Genomic DNA, 6,428 nt, shown 5'->3' on the forward strand with positions numbered 1-6,428 from the left:
CAGGCATCTATTTCTCATTTGCAAAAAGTTCAAAACTCTGCTGCTAGACTCTTAATTGTTTTTTTAAAACGCGAACATATTACTCCTACCTTGGTCTCCCGGCATTGGCTTCCAGTTTATTACAGGATTGATTTTAAACTTCTGTTATTGGTGTATAAATCCTTGCATGGACTTGCACTGGCCTGTCTCTCAGATCTACTAATTGAATATCAGACTGGACAAACTTTGAGATCAACAACTCGGAAGTTAATCAAAATTCCAAGGGCACATCTGAGTCAAAAAAAGAGATCACGCCTTTGCTGTAGCAGCACCTACATTTTGGAACAGTCTGCCTAAATATATTAGAGACGCTGCTACTGTACAGGATGTTAAAGTACAACTCAAAACACACTTGTTTTCAATAGCTTTTAATCAGTGATAATTTTATTATAAGTGTTGCCTGTGTGATGCATGTTTTCCTGTGTGACTTTGTAAAGCACATTGGTCAATTTGTGTTGTTTTAATTGTTCTATACAAATAAACTTGCCATTGCCATTTACTTGCTGAAGGGCACCGGTTGCTAAATATGACATTTATTATAATGGGTTTATGTGAAGATTATTTTAAGTTCACTTAAATTAGCAGCTGTTATTTTACAAAGTCCAATAAATGTTAAAATTGAACGTTGAATGGCTATAGTCAATAGTTAAATATTAGGGGGGAAAAATTCATAGAGACATCAGTAGTATTGGTAACAGTGATCCTCGCCGCAAGTCATAAAAAAGATGCCATTAAACAAAAAATATAATATGAAAAAATATACTGTCTTTATGTTGTTTCTACATTAAGTTGAAGATTGGATGTGAAATTATTGCAATATAAAAGTATATTTAAAAATGTTAATGTTAATTTCAGGGGAAAAATGTGCGATTAGTTCGTTTTTTTTATTTTTATTGATTGACAGCACTAGTATTAAATTATAAAACACAGAATCTATAAATTTTAAAATGGAAAACACAGAATTTGGGCGAAAATAAAATGCATTTCATGGAGCCCTAAAATAAAAAAGTAGCTACTCTAACAAACATTTGGAAAGCATTTCATTCCCCTTTATTGGTAAATAAATATCATTATAAATACTGATATTGTATATGGAAAAATACTGTTTTATATATATATATATATATATATATTACAAATATTTCAGTAGTTATCATGCGTGTCCAGTATTTGACTAAACCAGCCATGCCACTCATTCACAAATTAATCATTCTCCTGAGTGTTTTTTTTTTTTTTTTTTTTAGGAGGAGGAACTTAAATATACAGGGTTTATAAAAGAACATTTTGTTTGTGGATAACCTGTTTGAACCTTTTTCAGCAACGTCCTCTGAACCTGATCGTTACAGCCTCTAATTTTGATATCCACCTTCATTTAGTTTTTAATGCCCCGGAAATTATAAATTTTATCCCCACTTCTGGTCAGATGGGATGCCTTTCTCACTTCAGACTGTAAATGGTGATGTAGGTTTTCCTACCAGCATATCAAAACATGCGATACAGATTCCTACTTACTTACTAACTGAATTAATATCATGTTATAGCAAATCTCTGGATGGCAGCAGCTGGAATTCAACCTATTTCACAGTTTATAGCCACAGTTTTCCAAACCACAAAACTGCAGCCCCTCCTCTCAATTTAGAAATCCCCGCCTCCGCATAAGCTCACATAAACATGTTGACATTATTCAGATAAACGTATTATTATTAATTGTTCATTTAAACAAAATGAAGAGACCATATCTGATGTGATACAGTATTGTCTGATATGATTATTGTGAGTGCATTAGTTACATTAGAGCATTATTATTTCTGATGTTACTTTTATTGACTGTTTTCTTTAGTCAGACATTCATTCATTTAGCAGATGCTTTTATCAAAAGAGACTTAAAAGTGAGAAATTTCTCCCATTTGCCTGATGAAAAAAGCACATTTGCCCATATCATTGAGCCCGCTTCACTCTCTACTAAACTCCAGCTGAAGCACACACATTTACAAGATAATAAAAAAGTTAACCGGTTGAGGTTCATTTTTTAACTATATGCGTCAATTTGACGTGTAGTGTCGTTTCCATGACGACCAAGTCACTTACAGCCAAGCTGCATCCTAGCAAACGGTCACTGCACTGACATTGTAAGTTGCCAGGTTGCATTCATTTTGTGATTAATTATTTATTTTGTAGTTCTTTTGTATTTGTACTTTATCTCCGTGAGCTCTTTGGGATTGCATTTGCCATCCACTTTATAGAGTCAGACCATACATAAACGCCATCATTTATTTTCATATGTCATTGAAGCCTTCACTCAAATTTAATGATGGTGAGAGTTAATAACATTAGTATTTTTTGCACAACAGTTGCTAAACCTCATACTGTCTTTGATTCACAATGGGTTTAAGATTGATTAAATCCACATATTATTTTATCATGCAGGGATTTTAATAATATGATTGCATAGTAATATTATAAATATTTGGAGTGACTCCTTTTTGTTGTTATTTATTAAAATATTTTATACTATTTTAGCAAATGAATAACTGTATTATAAATGAATCAATGGGCAGAGATTTCTAAAATTAGAAAAGGAGCTACAAATCTATTAATATAGGGTAACTCTTTAGTTTAGGGATCAATTCTCAATATTAACTAGCTGCTTATTAGCACGCATATTACTAGCATATTGTCTGTTTATTAGTACTTATAAAGCACAAATGAAAACTTTAGATCCCTTAATCCTACACCATATACCTAACGACTTGACAACCTTACAAACTATTAATAAGCAGCGAATTAGGTGTCAATTGAGACAAAAGTCATAGTTAATGGTTAGTTAATAGTGAGAATTGGTCCCCAAACTAAAGTGTGACTCAATACGGTTTACAAATGAAAAAAACTTAAGGTACAGTTTACAATTCTGTGAGTACATATTGTAAACTGAAAGTAAGCATGAAATGATAAAACCATGGGCATTAATGGATGAATGGATCTCAAATACTCCTATGTGACTCTATGGGGCAGTGTAGAAAAGAGAGCAGTCTGGGCACTTTCTTTATTGAATGTGACATGGATGCAATATTTGTCAGATAAACAAATGTTTGAGCTCATGTAGCCGCTCTGGAGGAACTGAACTGACTGAGTCAGATGGCTGCTCTTGAATTGCGCTTGCAGTACTTTGATGACATCACATTTGGTATGTTTACATGCGCAAATATTTCTCAGTCCAAATAAATCCGATGTAATTTCTGATTCTAAAAGCACTGTGTACCCGTTGCAGTCATTAAACTGTGCATTACATTCATACAGAATCTCAGTGTATGTGCCAGTTGCCGCATACAGAAATGGAGACCGCCACCACAAGAATGACAGCAGAAGGAACTGTGTGCATAATCTGCATTTTGCCTTGCTGACATACTGACAAACTATATCTGAAAAGCTTTATAGCAAGTACTGCAATGTATATTTTAATCTGATTGAGAAAATAATCTGATTCAAACATTTGCATGGCTAATACTTTCCTCTTGAACAGATTATTTCATATCTACAGCAGCTGTTTCAATCAGACCACATTCAGATCAAAATGAGTCAGACCAATTAAGTGGTTTACATGAATGCTTTTCAGTCCAATTAAGCCATTAACATGATTACTAATAAATGATTTGGTTGCATGCAACATAGCTAGTGACTCAGCATCGACACAGCATTCTAACCAACACACACTGCTTCAAGACAGACACTGGCAGGTCTGCACAGCATTGCATAAAGTTGAAAATACCTACATATTTGACTTTGTTTCCTAGCGTTTGCTGTCACACCCCAGAATATGACAAATGGGTCATTGCATGTATATGTCAAGACTTCAAAACAGATATGAGGCAAAATCTGCTAAGAGGTAATAATGGAACAACAGTTTCAAAACAACGGGATCTGCATTTTTCATAGGTTTAAATTAAAAAAAAAAAAGTATGATAATCAATAAAAACAACTTTGTGCATCAAAACAAAATATTAACTTGACTTTCAAAAGTCACTTCATTCTGTAAATTAAGTATAATGAACTATGCAAAAATAATTTTCAAATAACTCCATGTTTTTTAATACCCAAAAATCAACTTCACACCACATGCTGCTGATGAATGTCAAATGTCAAAACAGCTGAAAAACTTCTCCAAGTTAGTAAACAACATTCAACATGTGTTGGTTCCTGACGGAAACAGGAAGTTACATTTTATACAATGACGGACATTTTTAATGCACAAACTACTCATTCTGATTCTGACATTCCTAATGTGAATATTTTCAATGACTCTCTATTCTTTTTTTTTTTTTTAAAGGTTTGTTTATGGCGTTTTATGTCTTTATTTTGATAGGACAGTATAGGTCGACAGGAAGTGAAGTGGGTGAGAGAGAGGGGAATGGGATCAGGAAAGGTCCGCAAGCGGGGACTCGAACTCGTGACACCCGAAGCGCAATGGCGCTGTATGTCGGCGCGCTGCCCACGAGGCCATCGGTGTCAAAATGACTCTCATAATATCATAATTTTGGCAATAGATGAACTGTTAAAGGAGTGATCTTGAGATGAGTCCCTGTAGCCCAATTAGACTCTCACATGCTGATGCAATACAGTATATACTACTGAACTTGAAATGTGATTTTTATAAAATGTAGTTTGATCACTATCTTCTCATTTGTTCAAAAGATTAATGCAATCATCAGAGTTTGATAAAAATGTTGATAAAACTTGACTCACATTTTTCAAAAGAAAGAATACATTTTTATGTGATTTGTTACATTCAATTACCCCTTAGCCGATTTTGAGTTAATAAGAAATGGCGCTGCATTCTTTTGTACATTGAATTACACATATTTTTGAATTTTCAGAGTGCATTGTTGTGAGCAAAAAAACAATGCATTCATCTGGTGCATAGATTTGTGAATTAAGCATGTGTGGAGTTGTTGCATGTATTTTTGGTGCATTTATGAATCTGTTGTCTGCATATGTGGGATGTTCTGATACTCTTTTCATTCAGTACATGTCTCATCAACTGTAATCGCGAAGCTCTCTGACTAGACATCATTATCAGAGAGTGTTTACAAGAAAACCTGGATCATTTCCTGCGAATACATGCAGCTTCATCCATATCAACGTTTCTGTTACTGCAGCGAGTCCTGTCCCTTTTTTTTCTACTTCAAGCACTGGTCTTGAGGGTCCACAGATGATGTACCACAAATTGCATGTGAAAAATATGTACAGTCCAAGAGGAGTTAAACTAAACAAAATAAAATCAAATAAAATGTCAAAAATGAAACTTAATTTCTTAGAGCTTGACCCAAGGATTCAGATTAAAAAAATTGGATTGACTCACCCTACTGCCTATAAATATATAACTAACTATAGTAAACATAACATTTTAGCATATTATATTAAAATATAAGCATGACCAAATTTGAAACAATCCATGCTGTGGGTGGCTGTAGACATGGTTGTGCTGGCGTCAAATTTCAACTTTGCTTCCTAGTATCCTGTGGCTTCCTCTAGTGGATAACATTAAAATTACAGCTATCATTTGTCATTCACAGTATGAATATGATCATCCCTCCAAATTTGGGACCTCTGTGATTTACAGTCTCTGATGGCCAATAAGATAATAATTAGTTAAAAAGCATATAATTTTTTTTTTTTTTAAGAAAATGACCGATCTTTTCGCTAGATGCGACCCTTATTTCTCGTGTAGAGCTCTTTGAAGCTGCACTGAAACTGTGATTTGGACCTTCAGCCCGTTGGTCCCCATTGAAGTCCATTATATGGAGAAAAATCCCGGAATGTTTTCCTAAAAAACTTAATTTCTTTGTGAGTGAAGAAAGAAAGACATGAACATCTTGAATGACATGGGGGTGAGTAAATTATCATGACATTTTTATTCTGGAAGTGAACTAATCCTTTAACATGACAAGGTGCTGTTTGCTGACATAGAGAAAGGTCCGGGGTCCAAATTGTTTCAATGTTTTGACCACTGGGGGATGCGCTGTTCCCTAATTTGACTCATACCTTCAAATCAAGTCGCAAGTGACACATATAGGCCTAAAGCATTTTTGCTCGTTTATGTGGGCCGTCCCAAGCATGATTGCAATGTGTTCACTGTCAAACTCCAAAATCTGATTATTTTTAATTCTTAAAAAACGCCATTATTTTATTTGAAAAAATATATATATATTATTTTATTTTATTAACAAAATATTTTAGTTGGTCTTGTATATTTTTCGATCAGATAACATTTTAAGCTGTTATATGGTCATGTTACAACGTGCCCCTCAGATGTTACAATGTACCCCACCTACGGGGCAAGTTGTCACATTTCACTTCAAATTTTTGAGGGTAAATAAAGAAAAACGTATACA

Source organism: Sinocyclocheilus anshuiensis, unplaced genomic scaffold (genome assembly GCF_001515605.1).
Source record: "Sinocyclocheilus anshuiensis isolate Anshui unplaced genomic scaffold, SAMN03320099.WGS_v1.1 scaffold506, whole genome shotgun sequence".
NCBI classification, from domain to species: Eukaryota; Metazoa; Chordata; class Actinopteri; order Cypriniformes; family Cyprinidae; genus Sinocyclocheilus; species Sinocyclocheilus anshuiensis.